This window comes from Anser brachyrhynchus (assembly GCF_964034855.1).
Source record: "Anser brachyrhynchus genome assembly, chromosome: 6".
Lineage (NCBI taxonomy): Eukaryota > Metazoa > Chordata > Aves > Anseriformes > Anatidae > Anser > Anser brachyrhynchus.
The window spans coordinates 13,768,788-13,794,599 of NC_137700.1; the positions used below are offsets into that span (position 1 = coordinate 13,768,788).

The 25,812-nt window shown below is 41.2% G+C and overlaps 1 protein-coding gene across 2 annotated transcripts in view; it reads left to right on the top strand.

Annotated features, from left to right (window-relative positions):
• The window catches only part of LOC308197435 (uncharacterized protein), an 86,960-nt gene that overhangs the window by 57,912 nt on the left and 3,236 nt on the right, over nucleotides 1–25,812 (top strand). The gene's annotated exons all lie outside the window — the stretch shown is intronic.

Sequence of the window (25,812 nt, forward strand, 5' to 3'; positions counted from 1 at the left end):
AAACCTACTGATGTGCTCAAGCTTTTGTAGGAGAACATGGATTTCTCTCTGTTCCCAGGCTGTTGTGCATTCAACAGCCACAGAGTCGCAGCAGAAGACCTGACAATCACTTCCCTTAGTGTGCTTCACACAGCTGCTAATTAAGCAGCTAATTAAATCACATTGTTACTACACATGTAGGGAACATGCCTATAAAGCGTGGCTTTGAAGGCAGAAAAATGCAGAGGGCAACCTGTGTCTGGACAAGGGGCTCCATTTCATTCCTTGAGATAAGGCTGATGATGTCTGGGATAGCTAATGGTCCCATGGCTTCTCCTTTTCTCGTCATGGCCTGTTTGGCTTCTGACAGAGCAGGGCAGTACTTCTGAAGACTTTCTCACCTATGGCTCTGTCAAAGAAGCCCAGGTGGATTCTCACCCAGCTCCTTTGCATCTCTAAGATGTGACTAGGTGATGTTGGAAGCATCTAAATCTTTCTGCTAGCTGTTATCTCTCGCTCTGGAGGAGGTGCAATGCAGGGAGCATGTTGTGATGTGACAGACATTGAGGTGGATTTCACCGTGTCTGGTAAACTAGATTAGGAGCCTAAGTAATAGGCTCAGTGTCCCCAATGTGGGGCAGCCTAAGTGTAATAGGGGAGGGAATAATTCCTCTTTCCTGGCCAGTTGTTGTGATCCAGACTGGAGATTTGTGAATCACAGTAAAACTCTGCGTTCTCTAAAGGTGCTTAGCTTGCAGTGAAAATGTTGTGACCCAGAACGTCAGCACCATATGAACTTATGTTAAGGATAGTCTTTTAACGTGATGTTTTCAAAGGGAGGATCTGTTCTTTAGTTTGATTTGGTTTCCCTGATGAAAGAACACTGGTGCTTCTGTACAGAGGGGCATGCTGTGGTATTAATACATGGGCAAAAAATTGCTGGGCATTGCCTTTTTCCCTGTTGAGTGTTGAGTCTGGGCTGTGAACCTTAGTTGGTGTTGCCTGCTTGAACAGGACAAAACAAGGTAGGCAGTGGAATGGTCACAGGCATAGTGAGACCGGACCCGGGAAGTTGAAAATCTCTGTCAAGGTAAATCCAGCAGTAAGCACCGGCTCCTGCCAAGTGGATATAGCTCTGCCGTGCCGCCTCTCCTCCAGCAGGCAGGGAGCAGCTCCTCCCTGCCTCCATCTCCCACCATGATAAAACCATGCCCCATGCACTGACTGTGAAGGAAACATCTTGTGCTGCAGCTCCGCACTTCAGAAGGAAAAAATGGAAATAGGACATGTGGCTTCTCTGGTGTGTCAAATGTTTGGGAGTGCTAACGGTGACGAGTGCCTGTCTTAGGAAGAGAAGAACGGGGGATGTGAGGGATTTGAGCAAAAAGGGTTGCCAGACTGGTAGTTTGATGTGAGCCCTCACTGTGCCAGAATAGCAGCTTGTCCCCTGATAATAGATTAGCAGAAATTTCTATGTCTCTGCAGCATATTAACAGCAGTTTGCCTCTCTGTTTTGTTACATAAATAGGAACACAGCTAAAGCTTAATCTATCAGACAGATTTTCTTTGCTTTTTTAAAATAATCATCAGACATTCTCATCAGTTTCATCCTACAAGCAAGGCTTTAAAGCAAAAAAACCCACCACCTGAAAAGCTGGCTGAACATTTGCTTTTCTTATGGAACCTGTAGCTGTTTAATATTTTGCATGCTTGTCTTTTCAGGAGCACAGGGGAGAAAGAGCCGCTCTCTCCAGTCTGTATGAAGACAAGCAGAACTTGAGAAACTGGGGAGAGAGGACAAACTGCCACAGCAATGCCAAAATTTCTGGCTCATATCTTGAGCTCTGCTGCTCGTGTGTCAAAACTTGAAAGCGTAACTGGGTGAATAAACCTCAGGCCGTAAAATTCATAACTGTTTGGGTTTCAGCCAGCTCTTCACTGGGGACTTTGTGGGTCCAGTTTTAATTCTTCTTTCCATTTGGCGTTTGGGAATCACGCAGTTCATGCAGTCCTGGAAATATGAAACTAGGTAGGTTTTTTTATTATTGCTATTTTACTTATTAATTTGAGTGCTGTACTTGTTACCCTTACTGGTCAGAGTTTTACAAATATTTAAAGCAAGCTGACTGGCTAAGGAGCTTGCTATGTATTTCTGGAGGGTTTGTACTTAGTACTTAGAAGCTAAATGGACTTAATGTTGTTAAAACAACAAATTCTGATACCGTTGATAGTTAACTTCAATCAGTATGAATGCCCACTATGGTGAGGGCGAACACCATCTGTGACAGCTTTCTTTAAGCAATTTTGCAAATAGTGACTGTTTCTTTCATGGAAAAATTGCTCTTCATGTTAAAATTCTGCTTAAGATCCTCGCCTAAAGTCACGTTACTATAGTGCCATTACAATACTTGCCTAGTAAGCTGAATCCTATGTTGGATTCAGTATCTGCTTTTGCTTTAGCCTGATATTTACCTCTTGGTGATCACTTCAGGCTTAGCCAATAATAGATCCAAGATCTTTCATGCCTGAGCCAGGAATGTAATTGTCATACTTCCATGGATCCACAGAGTGCAGAAACAGAGAAGGGAGCTGTAGTACGTGGGACTGACAGCGTGTCCTGCTGGTATGCACTGAAACGCGTCTTGAAACTGTGCGTCTAACTACATACACATTTGAATTCTGTGCAAGAAATTACCTTGTAATTTGCTCGAAATATGGCATTGTGAAACTTTGTATCAGGATAAAAATTAATCTCATTTAGGAAGTGGTGAAAGATTTCTGAGCTTGCATATGTGTTTTGGCACAAGACTTGCACAGCTGACTTGAGGCCATGGTGTCACCATAGGCTATTTTTGTCGTGTTGCAGAAATCTCTTAATATTCACGGCCTACCAGTAGCATGTCATTATCGTATGCTTTGCTCTCCCACATTCTGCTTATGGTGTGAGCACATAGGAAACTGTTCTTAATCCTTCAAGGCCATCATCCTGGGTATAAACCCATAGAAGTTGCTGTGATACAAGGTGGTAAAGCATGTCTGACCAAAATAAGGCACATGTATGAGAATATCTGGCTGAGATCATCTTATGTTCAAAAGCAGCATCAGCTCTCAAAGTCTGACCTACAAGCTATCTCAAAGAGGTGGAAAATACTGCCTGCTTTTACTTCTCTTTGTACAGGTAGGAGGAATAAACAGAAAAAGGGATGAGGGTAGTAGGTGAAGTTTCTTTTGGATATTTTTCATGTCAGATGACTTCTTAATAGTAATCTGAGATGTTTCTTAATTGCATTTTTTTAATATAAAATAGTTGTGTTTGTGGTTTTTTTTAATAGCATCTGTCACCCCTGCTTTTTTTTTCCTCATAGTAGTGGGTCAGAATTTTCTGTAGTGCATCCTGACAGCCTTAGTGCCTTGTCCTTTAAGCAAGTTCTGTGGATAAACAGAGACTTTGAAAAGGATGACAGACTCCAAACAGGATGAAAAATCAGCCCAGCGTTCCCTAGGGAAGTGTCTGTAATATCCCAGATATAGAGGCTGTGTTACTTAGTTTCACTCCTGCATCATTTTTGTGCACTGTTATTTTCCCTTTCTCAAAAGACAGGAACATCTCACCAGGCACAATATCAGCACCTGAACCTCAAAGGACCCCCAAATGCATCCTCCTGTGCGACAGGCCAGCACAGTAAAATACTGCAGTGAGGGTCCATTTTCTACTGCTAGATAACAAGAAAGCGTCACATCTAAAATTTACTCCCATTTCCTGACCTAGAAAGACAGCTAAATAATTTGATTGCCATAAGAAGAGAAAACTAGTTCAAGATTTATTTTTAAAAGAAACAAATGCTATTACTTCCTTCCTCTCTGAGTTTTCTTCTTCTTGCCCAGCTCCCTAGCAATCGCTTCTAAATTTTAAATTTGCATTTCTGCCAACTTGGCACACCATATAAAAACAAAGCTTTTCAATAATATATGTGCAGTGCCTACTCTGAAAGCACATTCTGGCAAGGGCTTCTCCAACTCAGACTGGTACCTGCTCTTGGAGTTGAATCTTTTATCACAGTTTTATTTCTACACTGCCTGCAAGAGGCCACTGTCCACAGTGCTGGAGAGCAGCCTTATAGAGGCAGCTGTTTCATGCGAGAATTTAGAGCCCATCAAGGAGGCAAAAAAACAGCCCTGGGAGCTCGGATCCTGCATGCAAAGAGCAAGGCTTCTCTCGTTACTGCACTGCCACGGAGGTTCAGCATTGCTGCTCCTCATACAGTTTCTCCTGGGGATTCATGAACTTGTTACATCCCAGTTTTCTTGTGCCTAAGTAATCTGAAATTATTATGCACTGACTAGTTCTAGCTAGAATGAATATAAAATGTCCCTGGATTTAATCCACCCTTAAAAGCTTACCATACACAACATGCTTTAGGATATTCAATTACTGGATCCCATATGCTAGCCACAGTGCACTGCAACCATGTCAGTCATGCCAAAGCAGCACTTTCGGTACTGGTCACGGATATAAAGCTTTAAGAACATCCTTTAGAAAGTTGTTTTAGAAAATGTTTGTGTCACAAACATAAAATTAAGCTCCTCTGTGTACTGATATTTGTACTCATGTAATTCTGTGAATAATTTTATAAAAAGCCCCATGACAGGGTGGTTGCTTTCTAGGAATTTAATATTAAAACACACCATAGACTACATTTTAAACAGCAAAATAAAAATGAAAGTTTCTGCTGCTTTCTTAACTTCTTAACGCTTTGCATAAGAGAGTAAGACAACCGAAGTCAAGAATCTCTGGTGCATGAAATGCTGGCAGCTTAAATTCTATTTTGGAGACAGACAAGTGGAAGAGAAGTTTTCTAAAAAACTCTGCAGTTTGGTTTAGAATGTGTGTTCTTAATTTGAGGTGTGTAGTTTTTTTTTCAATTTTTTGGATTCCTTCTTCTAGTTCATGACATTGTGTGCTAACGCAAACTGATGATATGCCAAATTATACATTTTGATTCAGGAAATGTTATGGAAAACACTGTAAAAAAAAAACTTCCTATTTTATAAACTTTTTTCTTTTTACACTGGCAAGTCTGGTTGGTATTTTATAAGATAGATTTGTAGCATTTTCAGTATCTTTACAGAAAATGACATAAGTTGCATTGCAAAACAAATTTTCATAGAAAATATAGAAAAAGTGAAGGCAGTGAAATGTTTCAATCTCCAATTAAAACCCAGCATTTTTATCATTAGGAAAATAACAGTAGAAATGTATGATCTCTGTCAGCTCTCAGTATTAGCAATGACCGTGGCTCAGTCTTAGATCCTGTACCCTCTAGACTGACTGCCATTATACTGCAGAATGGTTTTGGATACAAAATCACAAAGGATGCTGATGGGTAATTTTAAGAAGTGTTGCACTGTTTCATTTTAAAAAAGATATTCAGGATGAAATACAGAGTATTGCAACTGTCCCTCCACATATGATTGTATCCTTGGAAAATATCAGTACTTCATTTTGTCCCAAATGTGTTTTAGGTCTTCCACAGATGTTCTCTCTTGTTCCACACTTGCCTCAAAACCCTTGTTTCTCCATTTCCTCACTAAATTTTTGATGATATTCACAACATGCTTACTGCACTTTAAGCTGCAAGTGAGCATACCTAGTCATAAGTTGTCACTGAGCCTAAGCACAGGACAATTTTATAAAGAGTCAGGAATCACCCACTGTGGGCAATAAAATGGGTGAAGCTCGTTGCACGTTTCAAAGCTGCCTTGTGGAGCAATTCCGTAGGGCTAGGCCACGTGCAAAGGGCATGGGGAAGAATGTGAGTAGATGAGTATAGGAGAAACCAAAGGCAGCAAAGGTTAGTTTTGATCTCTTGCTTATTTTTCATAAGTATGTTAACATCTACCTTTACAATAATGTTGGTCCCACTCACAATGGGTTCTGTGCTAACTACCCTGTCACATACCGAGTCCCCTGCTTGTCGCATCCGTCTCATTACTGAAGTGCCTTGGCATATTGAAGCTGTCAGCGTACTGTGTGGAGCCAGTTACATGTCAAGCAGCTGCCACCTCATATTCGTAATCATCCTTAAATCAGTCTAAAGGCCACTTGCCTAAAGGGACACTTAAAAAGCCCTTAAGTACCCAGCCCTTCTTATCTAGCAAGAACTTTTTGTTGCATATAGGTAGCACCTTGGTAAGTGCTGGGTGTTTTTTGAGGCAAAGGTCTTCCCTTCTATCTCATCTCAAATCTGCTGCACAAACTTTATTTCAGCAGGCGTGCGTATGCAGAGTACTTCCCATCCTCCCATCCTTGTCCATCTGTGTGGATGCTGTTAACATTACTTATACATTACCAGACATGGGCTGGAAGCGACAAGATAAAAGCTGTATTTTGAGTGCCCCAGAAGCACCACCTTCAGTTGTGTAATTGCCTGTGGGATCTCTGGCAGTTGTTATGCAATGGCATGAGCTCTGAATTTGTACACACCTATCACTCTGTTTTACCCTATTTGTCAACTGGCTGTGGTGTGCTAGACAGCTTCTTATTCATCTAAAAGAGGATGTGTTAACCCTGCTTTCTTCTGAATGGGGGCGCCAGATAAGCAGTATCTGTTGCAAGAGGACAGGAGGCAGATGGAGGGGTCACGGGTTATAACTATGTGCCCATGAGGATGCGTATGCGTAATGGAGAACCTTACAGCAATACTTGGTATGTGTCTGCATGTGAGAAAGAGAGGGAGAAGATGGTTGGTAGTATGCTGCAGGTATCTTATAGGCCTCCTGCAGTACTAGAAAGAGTTGTACCTGTTCAATCAAGAGTATAATGCATATTAATAATGATGAGGGCATCCTGCCTAATTAGGATTTCCCTGCTGACCCTGCAAGATGTTACTACTTCTCCTCTTCAAATCTACATTCATTAAACCCTAAAAAAAAATCACTGTAATTACTCTCTTCTTTGCCTGATGCTTTAGCTGCCTTCACTTCTTTTCCCATTTTTTCTTGCTTCTCTCCATAAACACAGTGCCAAATAACACCTATTCCTTCCAGGCTCCCACAGAAAGCATTAGTCCAAACCAGATAAGCTTACGTAAGTAGGTCCTCATTTTTGCAGCAGACAGGAGAACAGGATTCAGATTAGAGAGGAGGAATGCTTTCCATCAGTAAGCTTGTGGAGCACTGGATAGATTTCTGTGGTAAGAGGCCTCAACAGAACTGGAGGGCTTTAAAAACATTTTAGATCAGTTTTCACCAAGAATGCTGTAGGTGTAGTTAAGCCTATTTGGGGACAGGAACTTAAAGCAGGTGATCTTTCAAAATCCTTTGCACCATTATTTTTCAATTTTAGGACTGTAAGTACTACAGGTTCAGATTACTGCCTGCTACAGCCTCCAGTTATGACTTTTTGGGGGTAAAAGGGGAGAAAAAAATGTAAAAGGAACTAACCTGTTGGTACATCCAGGTGGCAGATAAGGAGCAGCTCCACGTTAGCTGGAGAAACTACCTCTGCTTTCCTGGGAGCCTTTCAGTGATCAGGGTTCTGTGTCTGGGCTCTTTCGTGACTCCTGTTAAGGAGCTGTTTTGCTATTGGCTTGGCAGTGTGAGTGCTAGAAAGTAGACCAAGGACACAGCTCCCTTAGAGTTGCACCATCTTATCTGCCCATCAGGTAAAAAGGATTGAGGCCCCCATTGTTTCTCCCGTGCCCCTTTAAATACTTAAGGACTTCCCATGTGTTCAGTTGCATTAATTACAAACCAACCTTTCTGCAGGAATCTCTTCAGGACAGGTAGTAGGTAGTAATTTCAGGCTCTAGCAATCTAGACTAGTTTCTGTGTAAGCTGTATGCACAGTGTCACTCACAGTGGATGGATGTTATCATACAATAAGAAAGAGTGATACACTCCCCATGTCAAATTGCAGCTTGGATAGTTAAATTCTTTCCACGTACATTCGCCTTCCCATTTCAGCTGAGAGGTATCTTTCAATCACTTTTCTAAAGATTTATGTAGGGATAGAGGGAACTATTAAATGTTTCTTGCAGTCCACTCCTCAGCTGGCTACAGCTGAGCAGCGAGTGTGTGAGCTATCGGTTTCACTTCATCTGAATGGTAAAGTGCTTTCAGGTCTTTGGCAGATTAAAAGCATTTCATACCAAATCACACCCTCCACATGTTTCATTAACATCTCCTGAAATAATATCCGCTCTTACTCTTAGTGAAAGAACTTGGAGATCTCTATTATATATATATATACATATACGTTATGTGCTATAGGTCTTAAGTAAGACAAGATGCAGTTAATAAAATGTGAGCTGGGGCCATCAAACCCAACACCTGATCAAAGCTAGCACAACACCATTTCACATTTTTGCTTTTGTTTCTGAACCCTTTTGAATTGAACTGAGGTTTTTTTGTTTGTTTTGTTTTGTTTTGTGTTTATAAAGTCACTGCTGTTAAGAATGACCAGAAAACACTTTTTGGCATTTATTTTTGTCTCTGTTACACCAACAACCCCAACACTTTTTTTTTAATGGCCTCAAGTACCTACAAAGGGAGTAGCAATCAAGACTAAACCTCATACCCAAAGGAATTACAAAAGAGAATTAATAGTATGTGTTCTAGTATAAAACAAGGACTTTGAAGTGGTGGTGTCCTGTTTTTAATACCCTGCTTTATAAATCATAAAGCGTGTAGTTAAGGGAAGTATATAAGCAGATTGTATTTAGGGGAGAGCAGTTAGCTGGGAGCCCAGCAGCCCCCCAGAGCACATCCCATCTGTTGGCAGCACAAGGGTTGTGGGGACAGGCTGCTGACCTGCTTGTGCCTGCAGCCCCCCCTGTGCCGGGGGCCGCTCTGAGCTTTGGTGTCTGCTTAAAGCTCAGCTCAGTGCTGCAGTGTTTCCCCATCTGGAGAGTCTCAAGTGCTGGAGAGTTTCTAGAGTTCAGTCGACAGTTGCTATCGCTGCTTTCTGCCAAGACTTTAACCTTTTTAAAGCAGTTGTGCACAATGTTAATGAGTCTCCACAAATAGAAATCTGTATTAAATTGGCACTGGAGTTTGTGCCCTGGAGTTTGTTCAGACAGTAAATGCAGCTGAAGGAAAACTCTGAGTTTTATTCTAAAATGTTAAGTACCCAGAGTTTCCTCTCTTCTTCAGCAGGTGTCACAGCAAGTCATACCTGCTAAATGACCCTGCTAGTTTGAGTTAAAGAAGTTTAGTGTTGTGATTCAGTCCTTACAAGCTGTATCTTGATACCTCATATCTCATCCTCCCCTCTATTCTGAGGCCAGCGGACAGATGTAGTGATGGGGCTGAGTGAAAAGCTGAAAGGAGCTCTCAGCATGCCACGAGCTCTGCAGGAGGCAGGTTTTTATTTACAAGGAGTGCAACCAAACTAATAGGTCCTATATGTGTTCACTATAATGTACACATACTTGTCAATATGTAAACTTGCTCTGTTCAGTATCCTGGCCTTGTGAGAAGAGGCTCAACTCACTGAGCAAGGTGTCTAACGTGATGTTTTCTTTTGAGCATTCTTCATAGGAAAGATTTCATGTTTAATAAGCACTTACATTTCAAGTCTTGACTAGCATTTCAAGCCTTTCTTGCCATGTCTTGCCATGTCATCTGATTATAGTTCTGTTTACTTCACACCCGGAATATGCAAATACCCAGGACATGTCTTCACAATGAAATGAAAAATTACCATAATTTTCTTTCTGATTTTTCTCCTCTGCTCCCTCCTAGACAAAATCCACCCTCAAATCATTTCTGTCATCTGGTTGGTATCAGCTGGGCTGACAAACTGAAACCATCAAGATCAGAAATAATTACGAAAGCTTAAGGGAAATCTGAAATGTGCATGTTCTCTGGAAGAAAGACAAAGCACATTTTCCAGATCACTGACACAAGTGAGCATATTCCATACAGGTTTTGTTAAAAGATATATTTAAGAAAAAGAACCCTTCATCTTGTCAGCTTGATGGAAGGAATCAGAAGGATTCAAGTCTGAAAGCGGGGCAAAGGCACGGGTATGGATTGTTAAATACAGAACAATGTAAAAGACTTTGTGGGAGGGGGAAATAACGCGTGACAGGGCTGATCCCCTGTTCTCCTCAGTTCTGAAGGTGCTTGTGGCTGCGTGCAAAGTGCCACCGCAGTGCAGTCGAGAGGATAGTTTCTGCTGGAAAAAGTGGACGAGGGTAAATGTCTCCAAGAGTAGAATAGGGGGAGGCAAGGGTCTTACAGCACCGGGACGGAGGTGGAAAGATCTCTCTCTGTTTCTGTGGACCTGTGAGAGTTGTTTGGAGCATTGGATTCTCCCACGTTCCCTAGTCAGGCAAGGGGAAGGGGCACGATAATCCCGAAAGCAGAAGTGCTGGCGGAGTAGGGGCTCCATGGCTGTGCGTTGCACTAGCAGGGGCTGGAGCTGCTCAAGAAGGAGCAGCATGGAGGCTGTCAACCTTGGGATGTTCTAGGCTACGTGTTTGGGACCTCTGTTGCAGATGGCTTTCCTCAGCAATCGGCATGTGCAGCATGCCTTGCAGAGTTGTCAGGCTGGGAGAGGGGACTGGAGAGGCAGGGTGGGAGATGGTGACCTTTGGGTGGCTGATTTCCAACTGCTGAGGGGACTCCCTGAATGACCCAGAGCATGGGGTCAGCCCTGGCTTCTCCTGTTTGCCAGGCTGGGCCTGAGCAGCATAGCAGCTCTGTCCTGTGTCTTTTGTGAACGTCTCTGCGTGTACGGACACAGAGAAGGCAGCAGTCCTGCTGTGGCACGGTAACAGTTTTGAGCGTTTGCTGAGTGTGTTCACTTCACCAGCTGGGTGAAGAGAAAGTGTGGCCTTCATCTCTTCCAGGGACACAGGAGATTCAGTCTGGGGAAACAGAGGGTCATAAAACCATCTGTGTAAACAGGACCACTTCATTTTCTGAAGCACAACTAGATAGGTGAAGAAAAGATTAAATTATGGCCAATTTATTCTCTCCACCTCAGTCCAGGTATTTTAAAGTATTTTTAGGCAACATAGAAGTGGGTCTAGCCTTTCAGCAACATATTGATACAATTTTTTTATTTCATGCTGTTTCAAAATTTCCATTATCAACAGGTTTGGGGATTGGTTTGAGTGTATGGAGACTGCAGTAGAGGTTGGATTTGTTACATAAGACTTACTCTAGGTGAAGAGGATGCGGCAGTTGTATTTGCTTGAACTTAATTGTTTTTCAAATTTTTTACTTTTCACTTTCTCTGAGGTTAAATGGCCAGGCAGCGGAGTCCAGGCTCTTTCACTGGTTCTAGAAAAACAGTAAAAAGTTTCCTCTGAAGACTGCTGGGGTTAGACCTCTTCCCCCAGACTGTGATCCACTCAATTCCACTTGTACAGAAGTCAGGAGCTTTGCCATGCTCAGCAGACAACCGCATTTCCTTTAACAGCTAAAAATAAGCAGTTTTCTGATCACACTGATAAATGACTGCCTTCTGGGAAGGAAGCGTGTATTATTTAAGAGGTATTACCTGAAGTGAATTATGAGGTGGATGAGAACACTCCTCCTTTTGTGTGAGTGGAACAAAAGGGCACACGGCATCTCTGAGGGTTGCCTTTTGGGATTTATGCTGCAAAGGACTTGCCTTCACCTCAGTGTGTTACAATAAGTGCAAGAGTTGTTCCATGCAAACTGTTGTAAGGGGCAGGTATGGGAAGGGGGAAAGGATGCACAAGTAACACTTTTTTATCAGGCGTTTATTGTATGTTTAGAAGTAAGATTTTGTAGAAGCTCAATTGAAAAGGATGTTGCAAGAGAAGTTGCAAACAGAACTGCATTTTGGTTATAATTTCCTAAAGCTGCAAGAATGTGAGTCCCGGGTTAAATTTTGCTTTGGTGTGATGTTGGCATAGGGTCACATGAGTATAAAAACAGGTTATGAGTATAAAAACAGGTCTGAAATTTCCCCAAATTTCAGAGACAGATCTGAAATTTGATTTTCACTGCTCCTCACTATTTCCATTGGAGCTATGCTGCTAAGTGCCTATGGCTAGTACAGAGGCAGGGCAGACCACTGGTCTGACTTCACGTGACAGTTGTTAGATCTGTTCCTAAAGAACTCTTAAGATTTGAAACGATCTCTTCAAAATTTGTCTTCTCCTACTGAGAGTAGACATTGACCAAAACCAAATTCTAGACTCTGGTGAAATTTGAATCAACAGTACAAGGAGACAGACTATGCAATTAGATTTAGATCACTCTTATGTTTGCGGTACATTTCAGATAAATATTTCTGATGGGATCACGACTTGGCAACCAGTGCTGTCTGGCAGTCCATGTGAGAATGTGAGTCCAAGCTTTTTCATTATTTATATGTTTACAAGAGCAGTTATTGTTCTTTAACAAAATAAGAGGTTTTATATTGCTCATGACTTCACCTGTATTAGTACAGACACTGAGACGCAGCAGGTTAGGAAAATAGTCTGGGGGAGGGTGTGGTAATATAATTTCATGTTAGCACATCATTAGTTTTCTGTCTGCAAGATTGCTGGAGATGATGTTTAAAAATGGGTCTCTCCAAGCATCAGGCACTGTTTCTCCCACTCCAATGCCTCATTTGTATTTCTTGTTGTTTTTTTTTTCTTTTGCTAGGGAGTTAGTCATCTAGTTGAAGAAGTTCATTTAAAAGCTCAGACCTTCCCAGCAGAACACGCAGCTTCTGAGATGCACAAAGTCCTGCCCACCTTCCGTCATTAAGTATCTTGTAGTATCATCAGCCAGAGTAGGATGGTGGTTCTTGAGTTCTGGACAAAATCCACATCTGACATCTTAAATTCCTTAAGGAATTCAAACAGTTAACAAAGATTCTTCTTGTACTTTGTTCTACAGAGAGCTTTGTTATCAGTAGAAACAAACATAATTCTTGTGCAGCACTTGTCCCTGACTCTGAAAGGACTCACGCATGTGATTAGATTTCAGTGGAGCAGCTTATGTATAAATTTAAGCAAGAATTTGTTACAGAACTCGAACGATTGTGAATAAGATGCATAGTACCCCTGGGATCTTGTGATGAAAGGTGGTGTTATCTGTTTTAGTCATATCAGATGTGTTGGTTTTACATGAATGCTATGGTTGTAGTCAATTCATTTTCTAATGTTTGGAAAAAAAGATACAAACCCTGGCTGGCCTAAAAGAGGATCAGCACATTACAGGCACTGTGCGTAGATTCTTCTGTAGCACAGCTGGCTGGCAGGTATTTCACAGAGTTAAAGGTCATAAGTTCTTTTGTGTGTCAAGCTACAATTTCCACATAGATCAGATATCTTTGACGTCTGTATTCGCACACACCACTTGTAAGTCCTTGCCGATGACAGCTGCAGAGCTCAGAATTAGCTGGCTAGCTAAAAGCACATGACCTGATTTTTTCTTTTGTGCTGTCCACCACCACTAGCTATTATTTGATTCAGGCACAATTGTCCAAATGTTGATAAGCAGTGACAGATTTATGGCCAGAGGAGGAAAAACGTGAAGTGCTGAGGCTTGGCAAGATAGTCTAGATAAAAAAGCATCTGCTCCTTTCTTGGGAGGTAGGAAATAAAGGTTTGATTTCTCTCTGTGCATTACAGAGATGCAAGCAGCTCTCTCTTCTAGCTCTTTTCTCACTGGAACAATCAAACTCATCCAGTCCTGGGAAAATTCAGTCTCATTTGCCTCAATCCGCAATCCCATTTAGACTGTGGGGTGAACATCACATTTCATCAAGATGACCTTAGGCCTCTCTTGACATGCCTTGAAAAGTATCCCACAGTCCAAATGGAGTCAAGTTGGTCCTTTCCTTTATGGTAGTTTCTTCAGACAAAGGCTGAAGTTCTGAGCTCGCTTGATTTCAGCTCATTTCGCTCATTTGATTTCAGCTTAATTGGAATTTCACTCCTGTCAGTCTACAGGTATGGTCTCCTTGTACATCATTGTCCCTGCAAGCTAACCGAAGTATGTCTTCCTTCTGGAGCAGTACTGGGCTTTTCTGTGTGGGACCTCACACAGATTTGTCTGGTTTCTTCCTCATTCATACTCAGACACTATTTGCCTTCATCCTCAGCAGTTTTTTATAGGGCAAGAGAGCACCTGTATTTAGCAAGACCATCAGTTTCTACAAACTGAAGAACTCAGACTGAGTGTTAGATGCATCCCACTGAACTTTCAGCATCTATATCAGAGCTCGTGGTTTGTGCTCTCACATAGCCAAAACAGGACATGGACAAAAGCAGTAATTTCTACACCATAACACATTTATGCTTGTTCAATTTCTACCTTAGGAGGAGGTAAATCTAGCAATGCTTACTTCCCTCCTTGAATGAAAAGGAAGCCTAGCCAAGCAGTTCAGATACAGGTACTTGTGCTGTTGACCTGCAATTTTGTTACGCAAACCTCAACTCATATTTGCAGAGCAGGAATAAAGCCCCTTCTATCAATCAATATCAGCTTTGAAAATGCTCTTGATTTTTTTTCCCCGTTTGCATTCATGCTTTAGGTTTCACAGTGTCTTAACATTGGGTCATAGCGCCAAGCAGGATAAGCAGTGTGAAGTCTCATAACCCTACAAACTCAAACAATTTTGTGGTCCAAGCATTTATGTAATTGTATTAAAAGTAGTTGTTCATTTTCAAGATCCAGTTTTGCTTCCTTTACCCCCTAGTGTAAGTGTGTATGTATAACCGAAACAGTAATTGCCAGGACCTTTATCCACGGTCCTAGTATGGGATGTGTCAGAGTTCGGTGCTGTGGACTTGTACATCTCAGTGAAAGGCAAGAAAATATCTTTTGGATCCAAGTTAGAAAAATAAAATATCTTTGTAGTGCAAAAAGCTCTGTCTGTAAAAGTGCACTGGGATAGTTTTGACTGTAACAATGAGATTTTAAAAACCATTCTGAAGTAAAAACCAACTTCCTACTCCCATGCGTTGTTTTTTTTAAAGGTCCAAGGTGAACTCAGAGCGGCAGAAGTTTGCCGTTGCACTGCACTGCGCTTGGTACGAGTCCTCATTAGAAGGAAAAGTATCCATCCAACATGGGCTGTCAGCTTAACAACTTTCCTCTTTCCCACATACTCTTCTTTGAACAGAGAAGGGTTTTTTATTATTATTATCAAAGTCCCTCAGGATCATAGTTTATGAGAGACTTCATGCAAGTTTAAAACCTATTTGAGTCTTTTCTTGCTGCTCATACTTACACGCTTACTTATACAAGGCAGGTTCCTTCAATTATTTAATCTCTGCTTTCTGACGGCAACAACTGACTTCGTTTTTTCTTTAGCTGTTTGATTTTGTTTCCCCACTAAAGCCCTGCTATTGCAGTTTGTTTTTTTTGTTTTGTGGTGGGTGTTTGTTTGCTTGTTTGTTTGTTTTTCTGAGGGTCACACTAGAGATAGCTCAGCAATTTCAAAAAGCAACATAATTAGCTGCTCGCCTTCCCTCAGACACTGCATGAAGAAAAGCAAGTCTATTAAGGCATTTAAGTCTGGCTTATAATGGCATGCCAGGACCAGGCACACACTCAGTATCTGGTAAAACAACGGCCACGATAGCATAAAGAGGATGGGTCTCAGGAAGCAAAGGTTCTTCTTGTGGAACATTGTAGAACAGTAATAATGGCTGATAAAGAAACACCCATTTTTGTCAGAAAAATGAAAAGTTCATAGCACAGTCACATGCCTAATGATGTTATCCATTGAGGGCTTAGTAAAGACTCCCTTTACTGTAGGATCTTGCTATAAATAAGCAGATAGTGGTGATTTGGGGCCTAAATTGTTATTGTTGCATGCAGAATGCCTTTGGGTAGCAGGATGAAAGAATGGATTTAAATTAAACATGAAAAGTATGCTGTATTAAAAAAAAATGTAATCAAGAGCAACAACACTATCAGTATTGAAAGCCTCAAAGTCTGAAGTTCTGGCAGTGTTTTAAAGCAAAGTGAGACTATACGTGGTTAAGATTACTCAAATACAGTAAATTGGAAAATCAGTGGAGTTGTGCTGGTTTACAGCAATAGTTTTCTTCCTATGATTTTATTGTCAAGTTAAGACTCCAAATACAGTCATTTTGGGAGGGTGGGGGGGGGAAGTATAAGAAGATGTAGCTATAAGCCTATTTTGGATGGCTCTTGTTATATACAGTTCGTACCTGAGGTGCCTCTCAGTATTAGAATTTTTTAATATTTACTTTTTGCATACCTTTTCAGCTAAGGTGATGAAAAGTTGACCACCTTGATTTACACCTTCAGAAGGATATGTGCAATATGATCTTTAGCGCTCTGTGTTGCATCACAGTCCCCCACCCCAGCACCTACAAGCATGTACGTGTAGAAAAACACAGGGCAGCGATGCTCAGCTGATCGACTTCAATCCTGTGCAGCACTGTCTACGCAAGGACTTCATGCCCATGAAAAAAAAAATCATGTTAGACTGAAGCCTTTAGATACTCTGGATTAATAGGGTCTAAATGTCTCTTAAATGCTTTTACTTCCAGAAGGTAAGGGATTTTCTAGAAGGTAAGGAGTGTTTGAGAGAAACGTGGTCAATAGTACATGCAGCATTTGCCCTGGAGCTCTACCTAGTCTCCTTGCCACGAGCGTAAACCCAACAGCGACACCACAGCCAATGTCAGTGCCTCTCAAAATATTTCAGGAAGGACTTGGGCTTTCTATAAAACACCAAAAGGAGACAGGTTCTCATCCTTCCAGGAGGCTCTGATTCAGAGCCTTTCCTGGGCAACTGCCAGGCTTTCCTGCAGACTCTTCAGCCAGCTAAGCTGTTATAAATAAATACTCCTGGAAGAAGCCGCCCTCAGCAACCCGCAGCACTGTCTGGCTCCTGCTGCTCTGGGTCACATCAGCAGTGGGCTGCAGCTCCGGGTCCAAAGGCAAGGTCTCCTGTCCAGCGTTGGGGAGCTGCAGGCGCAGCTCTCGGTGCCGGTGGCAGAGGCTGCGTTGTGCTCCCCCTTCTGAGGAGCTCCTTCAGCGCCTTCCTCTCCCAGGGCTCCCGCCACACCAGCCCCATCCACCTGCTTGACCCTAGCAGTTATTCCTCTCAGCACTGCTCCTGGATCTTCTGTGTCATAATACTACACTTCAAGGTGTTGAGTTTAGGTACAACAAAGACCATCAGGAAGGTCACTTTGTAGACTAAAGCCAGAAATTCTCTGGCATTGGCTTCATTTCCAGCCTCCCACAGAGCCCATCCAAATGTGCCTGGTGAAGGGGTAGTCTGGCGTGTATAAGGGGAACTCTGCTGAGGCCCACACGGTTGCCCTGGTAGGACAAATTGGCCATGAAAGAGGGACGAGAGAGGGAAGGCAGCCAAGGACAGATTCACAGGCAGGCACCCCCCTGCCTGGGATGCGGAGACATTGCACCATTCCTCCCCATGAAGGGCTGGCATGTTGTCGCAGAGGAAAGCTGCTTCTCAGACAGGGTAAAACCCACTAGCCCGCCGAAAACGGCCTCCCAGGCACGAGCCTTGTGTCCTCTTGAGGAGGGATGGTGCTCCCTACAGCTGCCTGTCTTCACCTGGGTAATTAAATTCCAAATGAAAGCAAACTACTGGAGGGGAGCAGAAAAGCTGGAGTTTGTCCAGGTATATATCGGCATGTAATAATTGCAAGTGATCTTGCGTTTCCTTCTCTGGGAATGGTTCACAAATTTCATGTGCAGGCTTTGCCTTACCCACAGCTTAAATGCAGCTGTCTCAGGGGAAATATGGAGGTTATTTAATAGTGCCTAGCAATGACACAAAACAACTTAGGGCAGGAAGGAAGAGAAGAACACCATATTAAATTAAAACTGCACAAAGCAAAATTTAGGGAGACAGAATGTAATTACCCAACTTGGACTGTGGCCAAGACACTGGTGCTAACACCTCTATTATTAAAAAAAAGGGGGGAAAAAGATGCGACAAGAACCATCAAAATCACAAAGAAGAGACCTTGCTTTCAGCCTCCCTTCTGAAGGATGGTACCTCAAGCAGCACGGCGCCCATTAGCACTATGCCAGGGTATTGATTCAGTACCTGCTAAGAAGGAAGAAGGCCACCTACTGAAGAATATGCATAATTAAAGCTTAAAAAATGAGCTACTTTCATTGTGAAATATAGAGTTCTTATAGCAGTGTTTCCCCAGGAATGCACCACAGCCAAAATAATAGTTTGCACTCTACCTCCAAGGAATTTCGCAAAGGTCAACCGCTAGAGCCACCTGAATGCGTTATTTAGTGACTTCACCATTTTATCACTGAATATTTCATTGGGTTTGTTTTTACAATCAACTATTTCTGTTCATGCTAAAAGGATTGATTTTTAACAATTTATAATAGCTTTGTGTCATAAATCTCACCCTAAAGTGAGTTCCACGGTATTATTCTGGAAAACTGTAATAACAATTGTTGCTGCTGCCCCAACTAAAATTCAGTAGTTTCCTGTAGAATTAGAGCATATTACGTGATGAGATTTTGAAGATACAGCATCAAGTACTTTTGAGGCTCCTTGGGCATAGGGAGAAAGAAAAAGGGAGTGAGTTTAAGGCAGAGATGCTTTGGTAGGAGTGTGGTTTCTCTGAAAACTGGAGGGAGGCAGATGGAAACTAACCCATACATTTTTCATAGTTACCACGTTATCCATACAACCAATTCAACCTGGTGTGTTCCCCTGTGCTTTACAGACTGATACATGTCTTCCTAAAGAAAAACTGCAGTTTCACCGTGGTCAGAAGTTCCATATTTGATGCAGAAATCCCATTTGAGACCTTAGGACCTATGTCGTGCACTTTCTGGCCTAAAATCCCACAAATCCGTGTAAGGTAGTTACCCAAATATGCTTTTGACTCGTTTCCAGTTTAAAAACTTGCTACCATTTGCCAGTCTGTTGTGGTGGCTTGCTGAAAGGGTAAATCAAGAATTTTAGGAAAATACCTGTTTTATAGAACAGATGCAGAAATTTTATTAGTTGCACGTTGCCATTTAGTTCACATTCAAAAATTTGAGCATTGTGTATTTGATTTTTTTTGTGTTTATTTTTTATTAGGGTATCTCAGCTTTCCCAAGTACGTGCTAAATGATTCGTAGTATCCAAATTGCAGAGTAGAGCTTTAATGATGTGCCTTTGGTGAATAAATACTATTAAGCACTTGCAAAATGATCTAATTCTGTTAAGTTTTCATGGGCAGCAGCGTCTGCTGCTCTTCTATATAATATACCCTTCAGAGTCAATGCAGTCACCAATATGATTTCACAAGTGTAGTAAGAACATTTCAGATGAATAAATTACATAGCAGCATTATTATGCAGAGCCTGTTTTGCTGCACAGTTAAGGCTGAGGCTGACTTTCCATCATAAGCCCAACAAACACAGCCGCCTTCCAGAGACATGGCTCAACACCCAGAACCATTTCAGTGCTAAATGCTCTTCCAGTGTTTTCTCCTCGTGACTCAATCTAAAACAGAGTTTTAAGAACTTTTGTGGAGCTGACTTGAAGGGGTTTGTTTTAGGGCAGCTCTGAAAGATGAGGCCACCAAATGACCGAGTTCTGCATTGTTCTTAGCGAAGGAAGGCTGGCGTGCTCGCCGTTCCTTTGAGGAATGCTAAGAAAGACTTAATGATTACAGCTGACAGTAAATAGACTTACGTTTCTAAGGGTGCAGGCAGCATCTGACAAGGTGTGCTGTTAAGCGTTGTCTGTTCTTCCTCACTAAACAAGGCAAAACTTTTACCCTCAGTGAGCTTGGAAAAGGATAAAAATGTTGTAGGACTCGGGACAGCAGAATATGGGTTTCTGACTTCCTTGGACCTCAGCTTATATGCAGAAGTCTACAGTGTCGAAACAACTGCAGAATATAACAAGCACAGCCAGCACATACTGCAATGTCTGAGGAAAAAAATCTGCAATTAAAAGCTTTTTTTTTTTTTTTGGATATGTAGATTTGTGTGGGTCCTGAATAAGCAGACACCATTAAGAACTCTTCTTTGTAAAGCCAGTGTAATATTTATAATTTATCATGGATGAAGGGGCTTTCTCGCTGCGAGACAATGATTTCTGAACTTTTAGTAGCTCTCATTTTGATCAGCGGTGAGCAGTGTTCAGAGTCCTTACCTGTGGTGTCTCCATGAAAAGAAACATAAGCTTTAAATCAATCTTGCTGTGCACACAGACAGGTTTCCTTTATTAATGAGTATAAAATGATAGAAAGCCTTTCTCTTAATCATATAGTAATTTCACTAATTCCAGCCTTCTTAGTGATCATACTACAAACCACAAAAGGATGTACTTTAAATTTCTTATTAGACAAACAGCATACTGCATGTAGTCCTCATTAAGATCCCATATGCCACCAATTATGCAAGCATCATTAAACAATGAGTGAATACATCTACATTTGCAACTCTCCTTGGCCAGTATCTTGTGATTACAACGCGTGTACAAAAGAAAAATAATGATCTGATGCTGTAATACAGCATGTAGGTGGAGATGTGCACATGCAAGGTGAGTCCAGCTCCATTTTACGTGTTGTCATTTCTCCGTTTGGACTATGGGTCTGGACGTGCAGGGACAGGGGTAAGGGCTGCCAAAGCCAAGAAGGAGGCATTGGTTTGTAGCTCTGGTTCAGGATAACTTAGCTGGCTTGTCAGGCATGGTGGGGGCCTGTCCCAGTGCTCCATGGTGCCTTTAGTACAGGGCCATGTGGGCAAGCTTAAAGAGGCTGCAGTAAGCTTCGCAGCCATTGGCCTTTTTCATCCTGCATTAGCACGTGAAGGGATGCAAGTTTCAAATGATCCTTGCCCTCGATTTTGTGCAAAGCTGTTGTACAGCAGGTTCTATCAAAGACATCCAGAGGGAGACCAAGCTTTGAACCATGGCTGTTCACACGCACTGGCAGGCGGGGTGGCCACAACATGGCCCCTGAACTACTGAAACAATGCTTTATAAAGCTCCTACACGAAAAAAATAATCCAAAATTGGTGTATTGGGATTGCTGTAGAGGACTTTTCACACTTCAGTTTTTTTAAAAAAAATAAAATTATTTCACAAAAGTACTGTATGCAAAAAATATATATATTTTATTGAATATGAGCATCATGGAATGGAAGAAAAATGAAGGTACAGCCATTTTCGTACTTAGAAATAATTGGGTTGCTTTTGAACGCAACTTTAGCTCAAAATTAAAATAATCTTCCAATGTATACAGCTATGCCACAAATATTGTGAAATTTTTAACTTTTAAATTACAGATTATCTAGTGTTAGTGTCCCTTTTGCTTTATTATGTTTGGGTCTGAGATAGCTTTAGACAAAAGTGAAAAGCCCAGGACAAGGCACAAGAGCGATGGCAAGAAGTGTTTTCTGTTGCCGGTGTTTAGAAGAGATCAAACAGATTATCTCCCAGCTTCCTGATGAAACATGCCAAAGCCTAACCCATGGAGAAAACCTTTCCATCAGAAAGGGTGTTGCAGTTTCACCACCTATTTCCATATCCTTACCATTCTCAGCACCACCCCAGGATCATGAAGGTTACTCCCTACCCAAAAAAAATAACCTTAGTTCAGCTAAAATCTTCACTGCCATAATGAGGAAATCACTAGCCTTTATCTGAGGCTTGGGATTTTGCTATTATTATTGATTTAATGCATCACAGTTTAGTGACAAGAACAAAACAAGAAAGAGGCTAAGACAGTCAGCATCCAGACCAGTATTTGATCTGATTTGTTTCAGTCTGCTCAGTCTGAATGGTAACACTACTGACTTCAGCTCAAACTGCTGTGATGGGGTGGGGAGTTAGAGCCAGGAGCCTTCTCATGGAAGTTGTATCATCAGCAATGAGTACTCCAATATCCACCACAAATTAACATTTAAAAGAAATCCCTTCTAGTCTATTTTCTGATATTTTGTTTCTTTTTATAACCAGCAAAAATGTGAAGGGCTTCTGTCATTTTAGTTTCACAAAATGAATGATTTTAAAGAAAACATCCGTTTACAGCTTATTCTTTAACTGAACGTTATTCCCAACTGCTGTGTAATCATTAAGTGAGCTTTAATTTAACAAGTGTGCTGCTCTTTGCACATTTTTAGTCATGTAGTAGTAAATTAACTATAACAGATTATAACTGTTCTCCGTCATTTAGCAATAAGTGAGACTTCCCATAAATATCTTTAAAACTAAACCTATGTGTTTTCATGGCACTTGCTCACCACCCATTCTCGTTTGTGATCACACGTGAAACAATATCCATTTTAAAGGAAAGATTATTTTTCATGGTGAGATTCACAATTGCAGTTCATTTGCTTTCTGGTTACTGGGTTACCTGGCCACCTCTGTTAGATGAGCAATGCTTTCGTAATGGGGCTGGGAACACCAGCAGCCTAAGTGAATTTGCTGGGTCAATGAGGCATCGCTGCATTTTCAAAGCGATTTGCTTCAGTGTCTCAGTTTCACGCGTCTATACCACAATTTTTGCTTTGGTAGTAATCAGAAGCTGGTTTCTGCAGGACTACAGTGCTAAGGGCTAAGTCCCAGAAATACAATAGCCAAACCCAGAGCGAGCCTGATTTCCAGAAGAGCTCTCACCATTTTTATCTGCAACCTTCCAAGTCCTTATGTTAAACCAGGCATCTGTACTTTTCTATATGGGGGGAAACTCCTGACAAGACTGTCCTTACGTGTCCTTCTTTTCTTTTTCTGCTGTCTATACAGCTAGGAATGACCGTGGCTAATTAGAATAGCTACTAAAGTCATTTCTCCAGAACAGCAATAATTTTTAACTTGAATATTGTTTTCTCCAGGGCTTTGCACCGATCCTTTAAGATAGTGCACTTCAAAGGAAAAAATGGAGCTAGCACTTACCTTTATGCTAGGCTGACATTGTTGGTCTGCTGCCAAAGAGGCGTATCACAGGAGCAATAGCTGAGAAATCTCAGACATTAAACTTTGGTGCTAGCCTTATTAGAAATCACTTCAGTGGTGATAGGGACTATCTCTGTCCATTTTGTACCTCAAGTTAGTGAAATGCCATATAAAGTTAAATCAGAATTTTCTCGTATAAGCACGTGACCCTTCAGAATCAAATTGATGCCATCAGCTTGTTTCATGTCTAACAGCCTGAAGCAAAGTCTTGGGGAATGAAAATTTTGGTTACAGAAAGCCTGGTCTGGCCTCACCCTTTTGATGTCCACAGCATATCACAGATCTTCTCATATAGCCTTATCCTTTCTCTGAAGTTTTCCACTTTTTTTTACTTCTTGTTTTTTTGTTGTTGTTGTTAGTTTGTTTGTTTTTTTTTAGGGGGGAACTAAGCATTACATGAAAAATAACTCTTATTCTCCTGCCCTTAGTGGGGGGAAAACAAAACAAAAACCAAAAACCTTGTGCTTGTATTTTCATATAGTTAAAACTGCACCTGAAGACAGTTTACCTGTAATGTAAGTATTCTCTTTCTGAGATGGTCTTCTGATTCCTTGGCACCTACTTCTCTGCCAGTTCGCAGGGCTTTTGGTCTCTAGCAGAAATCAGCAGAGAACAAACTAGCTAAAAGAGCCTGGTGGAATTTGACATAGGAACATTAATTATGCTTGAAGGGTGCCCTCCTTTTTTTTCCAGTAAGTCCATATGCTCTTTTAAATATATAGAGTGATGGCATTCGATAGGGAATCATCCTCAGTTTCTCTCAGTAACCTTGACTGAAGCGTGAGTCAGACGTGGTCCCCTGGAAGCCACCCGCCTGCGTTAGCTTGGCAAAAGGAAACGCGTTGAGCCAACTCGGCAGGAGCAGGACAGAACGGGAACTTGGCCAATGCTTTCAGTGGGAGCTTTTTCACACGAAGAAACTTCACTTTTCCTTTATATACATTATCAAAGCAACAGCTCAGATTTGGGAATATTTGGGTGCAAGGGAGTTTTGGAAGGGGCACACTGTCACTAGAAAATAAAACAAGAAATATTGCTGTATTTAGAAACCTGATTTCTGTCTGGATGAGCTATGTGTATAGCAGCCCCACCATGTCCCCTGTTTTTTATTTTTATCAATCTGTATCATTTAACGTAGATAATTATTTCCATTTTTATGCTATTCTGAAAACTGAGAGAAATATTTGTAGTACATCTTATTTTTTCAAATGTAAACATTTTTCATTTGTGAACGGTACTTGTTAGAGTCTGTAGAGAAAGGCATATAAGTCTTTCTTGTCTAATACAAGTAATTTTATAGCTGGATATCTGTAAGTTAATCTTGCTCTCAGTTCAAATGACTTCCCTGCTTATTGTCTTGCCCCTGTGTTTTAAGCTATGCCCAGACTTTCATTGTGGAGACCTCAAGGAAATTGATATTGGTCAACAACGGAGGCTTGATCTTTGTATATCACGTTCATATGGCTGTGGTTACAGTTAAAAAAGTCAAGTCTTTAAGACGGGATAACGCCCATGCTATGGACAAACTTCCCTGAGTAGCGATGGTTGTTTTATGGTATTGGGAGAACATGCATTTCCCTCAATCTTTATCACTGAGAGCCAGATGTCAGGGAGTGCTGGAAGCAGATATCCAAGTAATTACAGGTTCCCTGGTGATATCCTGTGCTATGACTCTGTTTGTAAAAAATATTTGAAATTTTCACCAGATATGTAACATTAAAAGCATGCAGGATAAATTATGAAAAGAAAACTGGAAAGGGAAGTGGCTGAGTTGTTTAACACCTTAACTAAAAGGAGAAAAAATAAGTCCATCAAAGAGCCCTAAAAAGCAAATCTATGTGCTGTTTTTTCATCAAATATTAACTGGATCCTGAGGGGCTTTCATTATCCAGATGAAAATATTTGGCTTATTTATCAGAGTGCAGAGGCTTACATTGACATGATAGTCTTGAATGCAATCATCGTGGAACGGTATACATCAGAGACCTTGAAACTGGTGGACTGATTGAAGCCTTACATTTGGCTGTGATCCTAGAAACCTGGAAGCACGTGTTCAGCTCCTCACACTGCGTTTCTGTAGCACTTCATTGAGATCAGGGCCTTTGCCTGTAAACTCGTTTCACCAGGGTCTTTGATTCCTTGCGTGCACTGTGTGGTTGCTATCAGGTTACAAATAAAAATTAAAATTGCTTTATCAACTGTTATCATTATAACTAAGTTCTGCTATTAGCTAGGTCTAAATGTTTTAATATATTCTGCACCCCTGTTGCCCCTTGAGATTTTTAACTCTTGTTTTCTTGTACATTAATAATTTCCTTGTATAATTGTTCCCAAGAGAATGAGCTGAAAGAATTATGAATTAATTTGCATCTTTTAATGTACTAATAAACTTCCCAAGAAAGAAATTTCAGTCCATCCAGGTGGAAACCAATCATTTTAAATTGGAGCTTACTGAATTTCAAAGAGGGTTTTTTTTCAAGAAGTTGCAAAAGAACAGTGCCCTGCATGTTAAAAGTAATTAGAAAGCACAAACATCAATTTTAGAAAAAGCCCTGGGTCATTTTTTGCTGCAGTATAGAGTCCAGAGGCGTTTAGGAAAATGGCTATTTGTTCTATTTAAACAAAATAAATAGCAATTTCTTGGAGGTTGAGAGGTTTCATTTTTTCATTGAAAAATATTTTAAAACTGTTTTAGCTTTTCTTATCATTTGGTGTAAATAAATAATTCATGCTATAGGCTCCAAAACACAGATCAAGAAAAAGAAACATCCTTTTATGTACAATTTATTCAAATAGAATCTTCAGTGAACCAAATGTTCTGTCTTCTGTATTCATTTATAACTATACAGTGTCAGGTCCTTGTTCGCCAAAGCACTCATCTTCATTTATCTTTGAGCACTTGAGTAACCAAA